The sequence below is a fragment of the Callorhinchus milii genome, unplaced genomic scaffold (genome assembly GCF_018977255.1).
Source record: "Callorhinchus milii isolate IMCB2004 unplaced genomic scaffold, IMCB_Cmil_1.0 Scaffold3, whole genome shotgun sequence".
Lineage (NCBI taxonomy): Eukaryota > Metazoa > Chordata > Chondrichthyes > Chimaeriformes > Callorhinchidae > Callorhinchus > Callorhinchus milii.
In genome coordinates, this window is record NW_024704744.1 from 61,020,698 (window position 1) to 61,039,959 (window position 19,262).

The window sequence follows — 19,262 nt, forward strand, 5'->3', positions numbered from 1 at the left end:
TGATTAAGGTGTTTTAAATATTATGGGGAATTGAGAAGCTTTAGATGGGAATGACTTACTGGTAGAGGAATCCAAAACAAAGAGACATCATTTTAACAATTAGCTAAATTGTTTGGATTGAGATTAGAGAATATTTTTTTGCACAGAGTGTTGTGTGAATGTGCAGTGCCCCATTCTCAGATTGGCATAAGAGCTGAACGAATTGAATATTTAAAAGAAAGTTTGATTAGTTTAATTTAATTTATGGAATTCACTACCCCGGAAGGCTGTAGATGCTCAGTCCTTGAAATATTTTCAAGGTTGAGACTGATAGATTTTTAAAAAATAGAGGGATTAGGGGATATGGGGATAGGGCAGGTAATTTGAGTTAGATCAGATCAGCCATGATCTTATCGAATGGCGGGGCAGGCTCGAGGGGCCAAAAGACCTACTCCTGCTCCTAACTCTTATGTCCTTATTAGACAGACAGACACAGACAAATACATACAAACAGGGAAAGTAAGGGTATTAAGGAGAATGAAGACAAGTTGGGACAGTTGAACTAAAAGATCTACTATGATCTAAGAAAATAGCAGAACAGCTCAAGGCTGGATAATCCCTCCAGTTCCCAAATGAAATTACTACCTGCTTAAAGTAGGCAGGCTTAATCCAATATTTGATGTGGATAATTCATAGCACAAAACTATCTGCAATGTATCACTATTTTGACATTGGGTTAGCTGTCTTCCTTGGACAGCTGGCGTAGGACATAGAAGTTCTCCACTTTTGCAGTACGGATCCTCTTTAGAGGTCAAAGCACATCTTTCAAGCAATGTTGACAGAGCCTTGCTCTGCATCTAAATGCCGCTCTGCTTTACTTGATGCTTCATGAAATGTGCTGATAATGGTACAGAAAGTGAGAAAAATTATTTTCTCTATATATTGATAACCCATATCCCGTAGAACGAAATCGCCTTATCCCTCCCCACATTCCCTCTCCCCAAAGATATAACATTATACTTTATATTAAAAAACACAAACTAACCAATGCTGGGAAGCCATTCAGCTTATCATGTCTGTGCTGATGCTAGTTCCACCACTGGAGCTATCCACTTGGATACAATTTCTCTGCTCTTTCTCCATAGCCTTTAATATTATTTTTCCTCAAGTATTTATCCAGTTTCATTTTTACTGCTGATACAGACTCAGTTTCAACAGTCATTTGGATAAGGCATTCCACAACCAACCCTTCAAATTACCTTCTTGGAGAGTAAAATGTAAATGTTCAATTAACAGTAATTTAGTATTCAAAGGTACAGTCACTTTTCTATTAGAACAGCTGTCTGCGGGACAGCAGGACACAAGCGGAAACCCATCACCATGTTCAGGTAAGGAGTCTGTGTTTTATCTTGAATGTTATGTTCACACGAATAGAGGCAATGGTAAGAGCTCTGAAACATTGGTCTTGAACCTTATCACCTTCTGTGACTCCAGAGACTGGGGACTGGTAGCAAAAACAACCAAAAACATCAATCTATTCACTGACTGTTTCCGACCAAGCGGATTGTGAGTATTACAAATGTTGACACTATCAGCATAGGCCCTAGTGCAGAAAAATTCAGTGTAGAGGTTCTGAAAATTGCAAATGTCTCCCTCTGTGCCAATGCAGGAACCAGTGTCATACTACCATACTGTAGTCCTAACTCGGAATGGAAATCATCTGCCCATGTTCACACACAAGTGAGTGAGCCCATGAGCTGTTGATTTGGTTTAATAAATGAGGGAGAAGGGAATGTATCAAGATGGATAGAGAAGAGGGGATTATGAAGAGTGGGGGCTCATATGGAGTATAAATACCAGCATGGACCAGGTTGGACTGGATGGCATGTTTCTATGCTGTAATGCTCTATGTAATTCTATGTAACATATTGATTTTACTGTACATAATATGAGTTTTGAATATGTTTGCTCTATAGTCTACTGCATGCTTGAAATTCCACCTATTCTTAGCTTGTACACCTAATTTGACTTCAAATAAACAATTGTGTGGAATTATGGAAAATTCTTAAATTTATTCTTATTTGGAAAAATGGTTCTTTCTAACGAATATGAAAATCCAACTTTCCAGATTGAGACTGACTTGAAGAATTTTTCGCACAAACTTAAAATTTATTATTAAAAATTTTGAGACATAAAGGTCTTACAGACTGATATCAGGTGGAATCTCTGCCATGCATGAAGTGCATGAGATAATCACAGACTGCATTGAACGTATGTAGGTAGATAACTTTACAGTAATAAATACTGGCTTGTAATGCTCCTTCTCTGTGCACATGCTATATATATCGAATTGATGCAATGTCCTGTAAAGTACTGAAGAATTAACACTTTTTACCATGACGTTGTTGGGCAGGGCTTTTGGTCACAGATGGACACGCACATAGTTCATTTCCCAATGTCAACTAATTTTCAGACTCAGTTACCCTGTGTGTAAATTGGGAGAACGCTCAAACTGGGAGCAGGGATGTGGAAAGACAAGTGTGGCCAAAGGCAGTGAGTGTACTGTCAGCCGACTCAAAATGATGCAGAAATTGGACACGGGCAAATCTAAATTTTAGATTATATCACCATCCTGTCTCAGAGAATCAGTGCAGTGGGAGGAAGGCAGTAAAACGGGACAATAAGGAGGGTTGAATAAATCCTGCAGTTTTTGCGAATTACATGCAAAATTATTTTCAATCATAGGAAGACCAAATCCATAATGCAAACTGAGGTTTTTGCTTCTACAATATTTCTCACCATTGTTTGATAGAGTACAATGCGATTGCTGGGGAAATATGTACTGCTGGTAGTGTCTGCACCTCAGGGAGGGTGTGAGCTCTCAGATTTACAATAGAGTCAACTAACAGGTTTTAACATTATGCTGAGCTGCTGTGTCCAATAAACACTCCGAGTTTGGTAAGCCATTCCCATAATACAGTAAACTACTGATAACTTAACCCTGGTTTAACAGGTCACTACCACTTAGGTCATCAAGCTGTCAATATCCTGACTGTATTTCTTTATGTATTTATACATATGCCTAACTCATCACAGAGCCCTTTTCCCTTGGAGTGATGAGTTATCAAGAGTTTATATCTTTCTCATAGTCTCCTAACAACTCTTATGTTCTTTAATTCCAAGGTATATGCAAATTCTTTGCAGCAATACTCATGCCATACATTTCAGTTCTCTGGCCGCTGTGTTTCTTTCTCTGTTGTCATTCTCTTTCTCGTTTGCCATTTTCTCTCTCTCTCGCTCTCTCTCTCTGTCACACTGCAGTGCCTCCTCCAGGACATCTCCCCTCTCTCCACTTTGCTGGCCAGGACACCACATTCATCCACAGGCATGGCATAACATTATAGTTTGTTACACTAAGACTTTGATTCATTTATTTTTGCTTTTAAGCATTACTAATGAATATTTTGTTTTCTTTATTAAGAAAAAAAGAACATAAGAATTTGGTTGGCGAAAGAAGACCAAGGTCCATCTAGTTTGCTTTTCACTATCCTGACAGTCACTTATATAGTTTGTCCCAAACTATATATTGTATCCTGAGATATTTTTCTAGCAGAAATCTATCTAATTTGTTCTTGAAACAAATGACATTTTCTGCTTCCACTGTCTCCCTTGGGAGCCTGTTCGATAAGTCTACTACTCGCTCACTGAAGTAGTGTTTCCGCAGATTTGTTCTGAATTTAGGACTTTAGTTAATATAGTTAATTTAATTAATATCTCATCTGAAGGATTGGACGTCCAACAATGGGACACCTCCCCGTGGAAAGGGGAAAATATAAAATAGCCATGGAGAAGGTACAGCATAGAGTTCACACGAACAATACCAGGGATGAAGGTTAATAATTATGAAGAATGACTTGAAAGGTTAGATCTGGAACAGAGAAGATTAAGAGGATCTAATAAGGTCATTCTAAAGTTCTAAAAGGTTTTGAGATGATAGTGAAATATTATTTCCACTGGTTGGTGAATTGTTAACAAGGAGGCATAAACTCAGGATTATCATTGCAAGAGTTAATGGAAAGTTAAAAGTTTTTTTTACAACCAAACTGTCCAGAATATGGAATGCACTGCCACTAGTAGCTATTGAGTTTTTGACAGTATTTAAAGGGAATTAAATAAGCATCTGAAGAAGAATAATATAAAAGTTTTGGGGAAGAAGCTAGAAATTGGGAATAGACTAAAGTAGTGAATAATCCTTGCATTATTTGAGCGCCTTATATTATTGAGATGTTTCAAAGCATGTCACAGGAAAGGAGCTGACACCAGCATTTGCTTGATGAGCCAAATGGCCACCTTCTGTGCTGTAATTTACGTAATTATATAACTAATAAGTGTTCTAGACTGCAATATACTATTCAATGACTACAATATAGTTTTCTATAACTACAATACAGTGTTATAACATTCTAATATAATAATATTCATATCATAATAATCTACAATTGCTACATGCTATTCTACAAGTATAATAATAATACAGTATTCTAGACTGCAACACAATTACAATAGGCATGCTCTTTTTCCATACGATATTGAAGTTAAATCAATATTTAAAATAATATACATCTAAAGAAAATATTTAATCTTTTGGATCAGAATGATGGATAGTTGTAGTAAAAGTCTGCAAGCTAAATGCAGATCAGACTTGCATTTTATGTGCTTATTGGCACCAGTGCTATATTAGACACTGGCTCAGAGATGTAGGGATGTTGGTCTTCATTTATCCTTGTACACTTCTAGAGTAAATCCCTCTTGTTTCTTCCATCACTAGAGAGATCTGCAAACAGCACAGCTAACATACACAGAGATTGTCACATTCTCATATCTCAAATGGATTGACCACTAAGAGCGTGAAGGATAGAATTTATGAAAATAGAACAAGTCCTGCAGTTAACATGGGAACAAGAGGCTGGAGTAAAGGGGAAACTTGTTTTTTTTAAAAAACACTATTCTTTACTTCTGCTGATCTGCCCCATTAGACAGGGATCAAGATAAGAACCTTGTGTTGGAGAAAGCTTCACAAATATCTATTTTCTTCCTGAGAATGAACTTTAGAAAAGAACCCATGCTCTTTGTCTTTGTAATCACTGACTGCCACCAAGTGGCTAGTGCTATTAATACAATTTGATTTTGACATTTGTTGTATGTACAGGTATTATAAATACTTTTACAGTGAAATGCAAACGGTATTTCATATTGATTGTTCCTTCTTGAAATTATTTAATGATTACCTTTTCAGCAAGTATAGTGGGACACTAGCATTTTGCATGATGTGTTGATACATGGAGAGAACGTAACACATCTCACAAATGTGGAAGTGAGAACCCACATACCCTTTTGATAAGATTACTACATTATATAAATCCTGTATATAGTACAGCTGTGAACTGTATTAAGTTATTTAAGGATAAATACCTGTATTAAGCTATGTGACAAAATAAATTTGTGCCAAAATGTTATTGAAGAGAATGTACTTAATACCAAAAAATACAATTTACATTTATATAGCTCCCTTCACATCAGGAGGACATCCCAAAGCTGGGGGGCGGGGGGAGCTAACAGGAATGGGAAGAGGAAAGATGACTAAAAGTGCGGTCAGAGAGGTAAGTTTTGAGATGGGCCTTGAAAGAGGGGTAGTTCCAAAGAGCAGGGGCAGAATGGCTGAAAGCTCACCTGCCAAAGGTAGGGCAGATAGGGAATGGGACATGAAACAGGACAGTGCTCACTAAGCAAAGAGAACAGGTGGTGGAGTAAGTGGGGCGAGTGGGGATTTATAGGTGAGAACGAGGATCTGCTGGGGGTTGGGAGCCAAACGGAGCCAAGTTAGGGGGTGTTAGATTTGGGGAATCTAGTGTGGGAGAGGACACAGTTTGCAGGGTATTGGATAGTTTGCAACTTGTGTAGGGAAGAGCTGAGGAGTCTGGGAAGCAGAGCATTTGAGTAGTGAAACCTGGATGTGATAAAGGATGTGATAATGCATTACTGCATAGAGAATTCTTCAACATCATTGCATCAGAAATGCTCAGATTGAACGATGGGGAAATTTGGCTGAATGCTGATCTAGGATTTCTTTTGTGCTTCCCCGAGTATCCAGGTGGAAGATAAGATCAAAGGTAAGACATCGGATCATGGACACCTTGAGTAGCAACTGGACAAGGACCTAAGCGCAAGGGCCATCCTTACTTATGACCAAGCATAGCATGAAGCCAGAAAGGTTATTTGGGAAATGAAGTGGGTTGCCTCAAATCCAAAGTCGAGGGAATCTGCTCAGCTGCCTCTGCCACTGCATCTGCTACCCTCTCCCCATCTCCTCCCACCCTGACCCCTACCCATCCCTGCCTCCACACCTTTGAACCTGTCTCCCTCTCCTCTCTCATCACCACCATAACCAATACGAAACCAAACACCTGCTCACTTGACCCCATCCCTACACCTAACCCTCTCCTTACCTCCCAACTCCACCTCCTTGCCCCTCTACTCACTGACATCGTAAACCTCTCCCTGTCCTCTGGTTTTGTTCCCACCCCTTCAAAAATAGCTGTCATCACTCTTATTCTTAAAAAAAAACCTCCCTCGTCCCCTCTCTACCCTTAACTACCACCCCATCTCCAACCTCCCTTTCCTCTCTAAGGTCCTGGGACGAGTTGTTGCTTCTCAACTTCGCTCCTTCCTCTCCCACCACTCCCTTCTCGAACCCCTTCAATTGGGTTTCCGTGCTGCCCATAGCACAGAAACAGCCCTGGTCAAAGTAACAAATGACATTCTGTCCATCTGCGACCAGGGCTCCTGCTGCCTCCTCGTCCTCCTTGACCTCTCTACTGCTTTCAACACCGTCAACCACTCATCGACCGTCTATCCTCATCCACCACCTCTCTCACCTCAACCTCCATGGCTCTGTCCTTGACTGGTTCAGATCGTACCTCTCACACTGCCTGCACTCCATCTCCACAAACGGTTTCTCCTCGAGCCCCCGCACCATCTTGTGCGGTGTTCCTCAGGGCTCTGTCCTTGATCTCCTCCTCTTCAATATCTATATGCTCTCTCTTGGTGACATTATCCGCAGACATGGGGTCAACATCCAACTCTACCTCTCTGTCTCCAGCCTTGACCCCAGGACAACTGCTGTCCTGACTGAATGTCTGTTGGACATCAAGTCCTGGATGAGAGCCAATTTTCTTCAGTTGAACGTCAACAAGACTGAGGCCCTTCTGATTGGCTGCCGTCAGCGCCTCCTCACCTCAGGCGCTGACAGCATCGCCATCCATGGATGTACACTCCACCTTATTAAGCCAGTCCGGAACCTTGGGGTCTTGTTTGACCTTCAACTATCCTTTCTACCCACATCTGCGGCATGACCCGCTCTGCCTTCCCCACCTCCGCAACATCCCCGGCCCCGCCACCGTCTCACACCGCAGGCTGCCGAAACCCTCATACAGTGTCCCAAACTACCTATGTACTACATCCTATAATGTTATTTCCTAAAAGAAAACTATCTAATCTGTTTTTGAAAGAATCAACACTTGCTGCTTGAACCAACTCCCTAGGGAGCCTGTTGCACAGGTTCACTATTTACTCACTGAAATAGTGTTTGTGTAGATTCATTCTGAATTTCCACTCCTTCAATCGCAGGCCATGTCCTCTAGTTTTACTATTCTGGACAAGTTGAAACAGCCTGTCATGATCTATATTGTCTAGTCCCTTTAGAATCTGAAAGATAGCAATCAGTCTTCTCTTTTCCAGTGTGAACATACCCAATTTATTTAGTCTCTCCTCATTGTCCAATCCTTCCATTCCCTCAATCATTTTGGTTACCCTCCTCTGTATCTTCTCGATTTCTTAAATATCCTTTTTGTACTGCAGCAACCAGAACTGTACACAGTACTCTTAGGGTGGTCTCACCAAAGATGTATACAGTGGCAGGATTACCCTATTATTTCGGCTTGCTATTGATCTTTTAATACATCCCAACATCTGGTTTGCTTTACTCACTGCCACAGAGCATTGTTGGGAGAGCTTCAATTTATTGTCAATCAGGATGCCCAGGTCCTTTTAATTTTCCATACATATTATTTTCCTTCCATTCAAATAATAGTCCCATCCAAGGTTTTTTGTCCCCATGTGAAGTATTTTACATTTCTCCACATTGAATTTCATCTGCTACCAATCTGCCCAATTCCCAAATATGTTCAAATCCTCCTGTAATCTATCTTGTTCAGCTTCGCAATCTACCACCTTCATTAGCATGGTGTCATCTGCAAACTTATCCACTGTGCTTGTGACTCCCAGTTCCAGATCATTTATAAAAATATTAAATAAAAGAGGTCCCAAAACAGACCCTTGTGGAACTCCACTGGTAACTTTTTCTCTTTCTGATGACATTCCCTGTACCATCCCCTCTGGGTTCTTCCAGTCAACCAATTGCGTATCCATTGTAATATACCTCCACTGATTCCCGCTTTCTTCATTTTCAGTACCAGCCTCTCAAGAGGGACTGTATCAAAGGCCTTACTGAAATCCAGATATACAACATCCACAGCCTTACACTTATCAAGTCCCTTGTCACACCATCAAAGAAAACCAGTAAATTAGATTGGCAAGACCCTCCCTTCATGAACCCATATTGGCTATCATTTATGATTTTATTTCTGTCCAGATGCTCCATGATTTTATCCTTAATATGTTTCCATAATTTTACCCACAAAGGATGTCAAATTTACTGGTTTGTAGTTTCCTGGGTCACTTTTGTTACCTTTCTTAAAAATAGAAGTAACATCTGCCTTTGTCCAGTCCCCCGGCACCTCTCCAGTATTCAGTGATTTTTGAAAGATTTGTGCCAGCGTTTCTGCGACTTCCTCCCTTAGTTTCTTAAGGATCCTTGGATGCAATTTATCTGGCCCTGAAATTATTTATTTTAAGTTTATACAACTGTTTGGCAACCATGCTGATAGTGATATGGAGGGCGTTGCAACTTTTCTCTGCAACATCCTTGAGTGCTTTTTCCAGATCAAATAGGTTACCTATCTCCTCCTTGGTAAAGACTGATTCAAAAAAACTTATTTAGTACTATTGCAGCCCGTGCAGCATTATTTGTCATGTTCTCTCCTGAACCTACCTTCAGTGGCCCCATTCCTTTACTTGTTTTTCTTTCACCGTTAATGTAACTAAAAAACTTTTTATTATTCTTTACATCTCGCTATTCTATTTGTTAGTATCTAGAATGGTCAGGACAGATATTGGAGGAATTGTGCATTGCCAATTCCCAGATTGCTCTTACAATCTTACAGGAATGCTGCCAAAAGGTCAGTGGAGTTCACATAAGCAACGTTATGCTGAGCAGATGTAGAGAGGTTCATATGTATACTGTTCATTTTGTGTTTCATGGGAATATTTCCTGATTTTAGCAATATCAGATACTTTAAATAAAAAATAGCAGTACCAACTTACAGTGATTTTTTTAGTGAATGTTGTGTGCTCATTATTTCAGTGATTTAGCCACTCCCTTACCACCAAATGGGATATGTCTGCCTGTGTCTATCTTTAAGGATGTTTTGATCTATGCTGCTGGTATCCCACACACAGGTTTAACATATTGATAAATATTCCCACTGATGGACTTGGGAAAGGGGGAGAAGCTCCTCTTAAATGAAATAACTGCATATTTCAAAGTTTAAAATGGCTTAAAATATAATGTATTTATAAATTATAATCCATTACTACTGACAGGTTGAAGGGAAAAAGAAAAGTACACTAATTACTTATAATAATCCTTTAATTTGATATAATGCCTCATCCCATTGAATTATCTCAAAGTGCTTCACAGAGGATTCTGTAAAGTGTGGTGACTGTGTATTTTGTAGGCAAACAAGGCAACCAATGTATACACACAGCAATGTCCCAGAAACATGAAGTGAATGACCAATATTTTGTCTATAGGATTATTGGAGAAACTTCCTGCTCTTTTCAAATAATGCCATGGGATCTTCACGATTTACCGAAACATGCACAGACAGGACGTTGTTTTAAAGTCTCATTTGAAGGACAGCACTTCTGGCAATGTAACATCACCCAGCACTGTATTGGAGTGTCAGACAAGACTATGATCTCAAAGAAACAGGATTTGAACCAAGACTTAGAGACCGAAACAGAGGGGGGAGATGGTGCTCTACAGTGAGGAGGTTCCGGGGGTTAGCGGTGTAAGAATTGAAAGTAAGAATTGGGGTGTGCAGCAAGCTTACTTTAAGTGATGGAGAGGGTGAGCAAGTAGGGGGGAAAATTGCAGGCAGAAGGAAAGAAAAAGGATAGGAGAAGATAAGTAAAGGGAATGTTAAGAGGAATGGAAGGGTGAGAGTGAAAATCAGCAGTGAGCAGAAGAGAAACAGGGAAAAGAGGAATGAAAAAGATGAGTCTGGGATCTAATTTACAGGTTAAGTTAACCATGTGCAAATGCATTCAGGTGCCCTTAGTAACATTATTAACCAATGTAAAGAATATCAAATGACTCTGAAATTCTTTACATTGAATTGTGTTACACAGTGAAAGGCATCTGTAATTCCCTCTGTACACAAATGTTTGGAGATGCTTAGTAGAACTTGCAAACTTTATACCCCAAGAAATAATAGAAATAATAGAAATAAATTAGAATGATATCACCTTTGATCAAGTTTGACTGAACATACGTGAGCAAGAAAACAAAACGTAACACAGAAATATCTGCTCATTCCCCATTCATACCTTGTTTCTCTGCCACGCCCCTTCACTCAGCTAACACTGCTGCTTGCCCACATTCCCTCCATGCCACCATTGGGTCCTGAGACTCTGAAATCCCCTCTCTCAATCTCTCTGCTTTGCCCCCCCTTTATCTATCTTTAAATCCTACAGTAAGACCTAACTCTTTGATCAAACCTAGACTCACCACCCCCCTCTCTTTTCCTTGGCGTCCAAGTTCATCACTTTGCAGGGCGCCGAGTCACTATCCTGAGCGACGTTTGCTATATAAATGCAAGTTATAGTTGTTGTCATTGGGTCAATTTTGTAGTATCTATTAAGAAAGAAATTAAGTTTATGGCACGGACTCATGCAAACTCTGCTCCGACTCCATCTACCTTTTGAGCGAAGTTGGCTTGAGTTGGCAAGATAACAACAACAAGAAGACGTGGGAGACATATATTCAGTTACTGGAAAAGACGTCCTCAGAATTCTTAAAAAGAAAATACAGCCAAGAAATACTGTAAATTGATCCCACATGAGTACATGGAAAATAAAAGACAACTAAGAAGGAAATAAAGAATAACAACATAACAAAAGGTACACTCTGTGCATGATGTGGGAGCACTGCATGCCCGGGTTATAAGATTACAAATCTCTGTTTGCTCCGTGACAGAAACAGAGGATTGAACCCAGACCAGCAACAACAGAGTTGGATTCATTGAAAGATGGCCAGAGCTGAAAATCCAAACTAAATGAGGCACTGTGAAGGGATCAAAACACACAGAAATGATTGCATAATGCCTTAAAGGCCCATTTTAATGAGTCTGCCAAGAGTAAGCTGTGGAGACATCAATTTGAAGAACTTAAACAGGCATTTCACAAACTTTCTTCATAGAAACAGCAACAAGGGATTGCATAGCTGCCACTTCTCACAGCACAAATGCTGAAGGCCTCTTTGTGCTTCTGGCAATGACACGGATCAACCTTAGACCTCTGTCCTTTGACTACATCCTGTCATTAAAACCGTTGAAGTACATTAAAGGGAGGGGAGAGGAACAGCTTCATCCTGCTAAAAGATCCAGATGTTAGATACTAACATTGCTGGTTGTATACTCTAAGATGATTAACGCTGTGAAATTATTGAATAGTAATAATACTTGCGTTTGATATATTACCTTTCACATCAGTAGATTTCAAATTGCTTCACAGGTTACTAGAAAGTGTAACAAGCCGAACCCGGCAGCCAATTTGCACACAGCGATGTCCCACAAACACATTCCTCTATACTCTCTGAGCCTTTGTCCACCCTCCCCGATCCCGACCCCTGATCGGGTTCAAATCTCTGACTGCCCAGTGTCTTGGGACGTCCTCCCGATGTGAAAGGCGCTATACAAATATAATTTGTTGTTGTTACCCATGACCTGCAGTATAGTACAAGAATTAGATGTCAAATTGGGACCTGGCTTCACTGGCACTGAGGATCATGTGTTGAGTGTCCATGTAATAATACCCCCAGCTCGCATCTGAAACTCTGTCTGTCCAGCGTCTTGGGACGTCCTCCCGACGTGAAAGGTGCTATACAAATGTAATTTTGTCGTTGATATATAATAGGAGCAGGTAATTCAGCCCATTCCTAATCCATATATAACATATTTCGAACTTTAAAGCAGATCAGACCGCTGGATCTTATGGTTTCTAAAAACCGAACTGATTGAAAACAAATATTTGACAGTCAAATACTGACCATGTTTTCCCGTGCCTGCCCACAGAACACCTGCACTTTGTGCATCAGCTACTATTTAATAACCTGAATTGCATCATGTAATTTTTTGTTCTCTTCACCTACCTACCTACCTGCCCGTACCCTCCGTTCCTCTGGCTCCGGTCTGCTCCACGTCCCCCGGCCCAACCGCCCTACTATCGGTGGTCGGGCCTTCAGCCTCTCAGCCCCGAGGCTCTGGAACTCCATCCCCCAGTGCCTTCGCCTTGCTTCCTCCCTTCCTCCTTCAAGGCCGGTCTCAAAACCTTTCTCTTTGACCGAGCCTTCAGCTCCCCTCTCGACTCTCTTCCTCCTCCTCGCTCCCTCCCTTCCCTTCCCTCACCCTGACCATTTCCCCCTCCTCTCTCCCCCCTCCCCTCACCCTGACCATTTCCCCCCTGCTCGGGTCATGACCCAACTGTGCAGCGCCTTGGGACGTCCTCCTGACGTGAAAGGCGCTCTATAAATGGAATCTTGTTGTTGTTGTTGTTGTAAGGAAACCCTGAGAATCTTATGCAACTCTGTTCAAGCAAATAAAAGTAAACCATTAATTACGTATGAAGTGTGACAAATGATTCTACAAACATTGGCACATAACTTTTACCTGTTTAAAGCTGTTGGACAGGTTCAGGGAAGGGATCATTTATATTGCGTGACTAGAAAGAAAGAAATACCTCAGCAGGTTCAGCATAGTTCAGCTCCCTCCCCGGGTGCCCTGTAGAAGTCAATCCACTTTCCAGTATATCCTGCAAAGCACTTTCACACATTGTGATGAGGTGATAAGGCACTATTTCAAATGCAAGGGTTATTATGATTATTAATAAGAGTTGATTGCAGCACTGCGTCCAGCGAGGACACATAATGATGAGTGAAGCAGAGTCCAAATTTCAGGATTGGGTGATGAAGCTGGTGGAGAAAGCGAAGGAACTGCCACCCAAGGAGCTGGTCTTCACATATGACAGGCACCTGTACTCGGCACTGCTCACCTCAGAGCACACCCTGACCCAACCAGGTCAGAAGATGTTGTGTCTCATCCCAAATGTGATAAGAAACTTATGGGAAACAAGATGCCATATTACCTCACATTAATGCAATGGGCACTTTGATGTATTTTTAAAAAAACATTTAACAAGCTTCAACATTAACATAAGAAGAAAACAATATATCCCCAGATTGAATTGGTCAGTCAACCCATGGCTGTCTGTCATGGGCATTGCTGTGCACAAATTGGCTGCCAGGTTTGTCTACAAATATGTTGTGCAACACTACACTTTACAGTAAATCATGTGAAGCGCTTTGAGACGACCTCCCGCTGTGAAAGGGGCTTAATCAAATGCAAGCATTATTTGTAAATAAACAGTAAACAAAGGGAAGGGGTAGAACCCCCCAAAAGGTACATCAAAGAGCAGACAGTGTTTTATTTTATATGTTTGTAATAATATGTTTACAATGTTTACACATTCAGTGTCTGTTAGGAAAAGGAGAAAAATGATTGTCTAACTTAAACTGCTAATAAACATTTTCAGCTTCCTGTTCACTGCTGAGATTCTATTTGACCTTGCAGAATGCCTCATCGTAAAGCCATGTATCGTGTATCAGCATGTATCGACTTCACGGTTACGCCTTTCAGATTAGATTGTAATCTTTCCAGAAAAATAGCAGATAACCAGTGCTGGATTTGGTGACAGTCTCAACCCTATCAATGTGTTTTCCCCAGAACAAAGGTCTTTAAGCCTTCAAGCTTGGTGCAGATCCAGAAGATGAGCAAGAGGGAACCCACCAATCCATGCCACCTTATAATTCATCTAGTTCAGGGTATATACTCTTAAATCTATGAGGGATCAGGTAAAAATAGTGTAGAATTTGATTGGAGTAACCCTACTGTTCCAAGTAACAAATAGTGTCCCGAGGGTATAGTGGAATCCCTTTAACAGAAGGGGTGCCGAATAGAGAGAGGAACGTTTTGAAAAACTTGGGCAGGAAACCACCTCGTTCCCTGAGCTCTGCCAGTCTGTATTTTCTTGATGGTCTCTTGAATTTCAGCCAGTGAGATTTGGTCATGAATTGCATCCACTTTATCCTCTCGAAGTGGTGAGTGGGGTAAATTATCAATATAAGTGACATCATTGTATAGGCCCATTGAGATGCAGAAATCTACAATTCCAAATTTGGGAATTTTACTTTTTTCCAAGGCATTGCTGATGACAGCAAAGCTGACTCACCGGCGGGAGCTGGAGGGGCAGACCAGTCACTGGGGGCAAAGAGTCATCCCATTCAGCTCCTGTTAACTCTGCAAGCTAAAGCCCTAACAGGTAGGGTGGTCCTAGCTAGACAAGCAGTGGGAAAGCTTACCAGACAGCAAGATCAATGGCAAGCTATGCAGTTTTAGCTGGTTGGCCTCCAGCAATACCCCAACACACACTCTGCGGTCCCCAAGCCTTGGCTCTTGCCAACCTGCGCCTAATACTTTCCAGAATTTGGTAAACAGGATATGTCCCTCCAGGGAGAGAGTGGGCCTTCCATTCCAATGATCTATCACTGGGATTTCCGTGTGTGTGTTGGTGGCATGGATGGAAACCTCAGTTTCGTTTGGATACTCTTAAGCATGATGATGTGTTTCCAGATGTGTTGACCAAAAAAAAATTACTTTTTTTTAGCAACACTTCTTCCCAATTTTATTTTAGTAGATTGGTTACCCGCCATTAAAACAGCAAATTTTCTACTTTTAAGGGTTTTCTGTGTTTCCAAAAGAGGGCTGCAAATGCAAGAGCTCCAATTACTGTACCACACATTTAGTTGGCACCACTGTAAATGTTTAGCTTAATTTTTTTTAAATGTTATACCAGCTGAATTATTTGATTTTAATTGTTAAAAGTTAAACCTTTCTTCCCATTCAAGAAATGGGAGGAATGGCATGATGAACATTTTTCTGATGTTATGTCCATCCTTAATTTCCTCTGCATTGGTTCTTGTCTAGGGCCTGAGCACCTCCTTTATGTTGTGTAACCAGAATGCAGCACTCCAAGTTTGAGTTTTAAGTTTGAGTTCTAAGGCTCTTAACTGATTTTCCAATCTGATTGAGCAATAAAACCCGGCATCCTGTTTGCCTTGTTTCTTCTGCCTCACATTGTTTTGACACGGTGAGTGATCGGTTAACTAATGCCTCAAGATCATGTACAGCATTACTGTGGGAGGGGGGGTTTGTTTAGTAAAATGCCTCAGTACCACTAGCCAGAAGCCGAATACAGCCAGGACTTGGAAGCTGAATTGATGACCTGACTTTACAACAAGAACAACAACAATATTACATTTTATAGCGCCTTTCACATTGGGAGGACGTCCTAAAGCGCAGGACAGAAAGAGTTACGGACCCGAGCTGGGGGTGGGGTGGGTGAGAGTGGAAGTCAGTGAGGGAAGCAGGGAGATGAAAAGCACGGTCAAAGATAATACAAGTATCAGCATAAGAATAGTTTGTGTGTGTGAGTGTGTACGTGTCTGCATGATAGGAGCAGACAATTAATCCAATTCCTAATCGCTATATAGTCTTACCTGTTTATCTCAGGGACCAAACAGATTTTGTTGACATAAGCAGCTTTCGATAGAAAAGAATCATAGAATTATACAAAACAGAAGGAGACCATTGTGCCAGCTCTTTGAAAAGAGCTATCCAAATCAACCATTCCCATATCAATAAATGTACCAAGTGTTGTCAGTTATTGACAGCTGAGGCACGCTGGGAATGCTGGTCCCGGCACACACTGAGTGAGTGATGCTCTGTGAGTCTGCACGCCCCAAAATTCAAGTGAGCATTTCAGTGCATCAGTGCATCGTGTCCATGTTAAAACAGCTTGTGTCGATATAATGTGTAGTGACAACAACAAGATTACATTTGTATAGTGCCTTTCACATTGGGCGGACGTCCCAAGGCACTGGACAGTGTACAGCATTTCAGACCCGAGCTGGGGTCAGGGAGGGAGAAGGGAGGGGAGGGGTGACTGATGGCATGGTTGAAGCGGAAGGTTTTGAGGCGGGACTTGAAGGAGGCTAAGGAGGGGGCGAGGCAGAGTGACTGGGGGATGGAATTCCAGAGGTTGTGGGCAGAGTGGCTGAAGGCTCTCTCACCAATGGTGGGGCGAGTGGGTCGGGGGACGTGGAGCAGGCAGGAGCTGGCTGAGCGGAGGGAACGGGCGGGTTGGTAGGGGGTTAGGAGGTCGCAGAGGTAGGGTGGGATGAGGCCATGTAGGTGAGGACCAGGATCTTGAACTGGATTCTCTGAAGGATAGGGAGCCAATGGAGGCATGTGAGAATGGGGGAGATGGGGTCACAGAGTTTGGTGTGGGAGAGGACAGGGGCTGCAGAGTTCAGGATTATTTGCACCCTGTGGAGGGAGGAGTTGGGAAGGCTGACAAGCAGGGAGTTTGCATGGTCAAGACTGGAGCTGATGAAGGCATGAACAAGAGTTTCAGCGGCCTGAGGGGTGAGGTAGTGGTGGAGTCGGGTGATGTTACGGAGGTGAGGGAAAGCAGAGCGGGTCATGGCTTGGATGTGGGGAAGAAAAGGGAAGAGAGGAGGGAGGAAAAGTTAGCAGAGGTAGAGCGGGAGGGGGTGAAGTGAAGGTTGAAGTCGCCTAAAATTAGGAGGCGTTCAGAGCAGAGGGAGAGGGAAGAACATAATATACTTAATACCGTGAGGGACTTGAGAAATTTGTCGAAATAAGTGTTTCAAAATTTATGTTGGGATCGACATAACATGTTCCTTTATGGGGAATGGCCCAGGACTTCACAATTATGTTGACATATGCGGGATGTTGATATAAATGGATTGGAGATTGGGAGGCACTGCAATACACATTTCTAAGTTTAAATCAGGAATATCTTGTTTTCTAAAAACTGACTGAGAAGAAATATTTGACAGTGAAAAACTAACTGCATTTTCCTGTGCTTATATACCTTTATGCAGGGTAGTGTCTCGGAGTGCATAACAGTGGTGAAGCCTAATGCCAAGCAAGTGGAGTGGTAAATTCTCAAGATAATAATAATAATAATACTCCTTGCATTTCATGTAGCACCTTATCACATCTTCGCGACGTCTCAAAGCGCTTCACAGAATGCACTGCAAAGTGAATTGACTGGATATTTTGTTGGCGAAACGCAGCAGCCATTTGCGTACAGCAGTCTCCCACAAACAGTCATGGATTGAGTGACCCTATTATTTTGTTTCAAGGGATTATTACACCTGGAAAAGTGATTCACCAATGGACAAACCAATCGGCTTCCTACTTATTGCCAGGTAAACAGTGGAGTAAGGAAATTGCCCAACATTTCGCCCTGCTTGGGAATTGAACCGAGGTCCTCTGGCTTGCGAGTCCGAGTGCTCTAACCACTGCACGTCCTCCCGACGTGAAAGGCGCCATACAAATGCAATCTCGCCGCTGCTGTTGCAGTGCGGCATAGGACTCCACATCGAGTCACGAAGTGGGAGCGCCAGGTTTTGAACTCAAGGCATCGGAAATAAATCAAAAATGGAAGCTAAAGAAAACAGGCCCGCGCGGGCCCGGGCGCGGGCGCGGGCGCGGGGGCTGAAGGAAATGAAGTCCGAATGAGACGTGGTAAAATAAGCTTTAAATCCAAACCGGTGCACATCTGCAATCATCCATCTCAGTCCAGGATGAGGGCATTCAATTGCAATGTGCTGAGAACTGTGCCAAACCGAACTACAGGACTGCACAGCATTCTGCAGGAGGCAGAGGCAGTGCGTGAGAAGTCTTGGGAAGGATTAAGTGCACAGTCACTTAGCCTTTCACCCAAAGACTCTTACACAACTCTCCTCGGGTCGCGCACGAATTGCGTGCGAGGAGCCATTCACCAAAGGGCTGTTGGCGCAGCACTGCCATTCCCGGTGATGCGCTCTCTCACAGGTTCGGGGACATCAGAGCATCACATCGCGTGACAAAGCGAGGAGTAGCTGCAGCTCCAGCACCACGTCCCCGGGTCCCCCCCCCCACCTCCCACTGGTCCCCCCCCCCCCCCCCCCCCCCCACTGGTCCCCCCCACTGATCCCCCCCACCCCCCCCACTGGTCCCCCCCCACTGATCCCACCCACTGATCCCACCCCCCCCCCCACTGGTCCCCCCACTGATCCCACCCCCCCCACTGGTCCCACCCCCCCCCACTGGTCCCCCCCCACTGGTCCCCCCACTGATCCCACCCCCCCCCCACTGTCCCCCCCACTGGTCCCCCCACTGATCCCACCCCCCCCCCCACTGGTCCCCCCCCCCCCACTGATCCCACCCCCCCCCCACACTGGTCCTCCCCACACTGGTCCCCCCCCACTAGTCCCCCCCACTGGTCGTCCCGTCCCCCCACTGGTCCCCTCCCTCCTTCCTCCCTTCCCCCTGGTCCCCTCCCTTCCTCCCTCCCCGGTCCCCTCCCCCCCCCCCTCCCCCGGTCCCCTCCCCCCCTCCCCCGGTCCCCCCCCCCCCCCCTCCCCCGGTCCCCCCCCCCCCCCCGGTCCCCTCCCCCCCCCCTCCCCCGTCCCCCCCCCCCCCTCCCCCGGTCCCCCCCCCCTCCCCGCCCCTCCCCCCCCCCCCCGGTCCCCTCCCCCCCCCTCCCCCGGTCCCCTCCCTCTCCCCCCCCCCCGTCCCCTCCCTCCCCCCCCTCCCCCGGTCCCCTCCCCCCCCCCTCCCCCCCCCCTCCCCCCCCCCTCCCCCCCCCCTCCCCCGGTCCCCTCCCCCCCCCCCTCCCCCGGTCCCCTCCCCCCC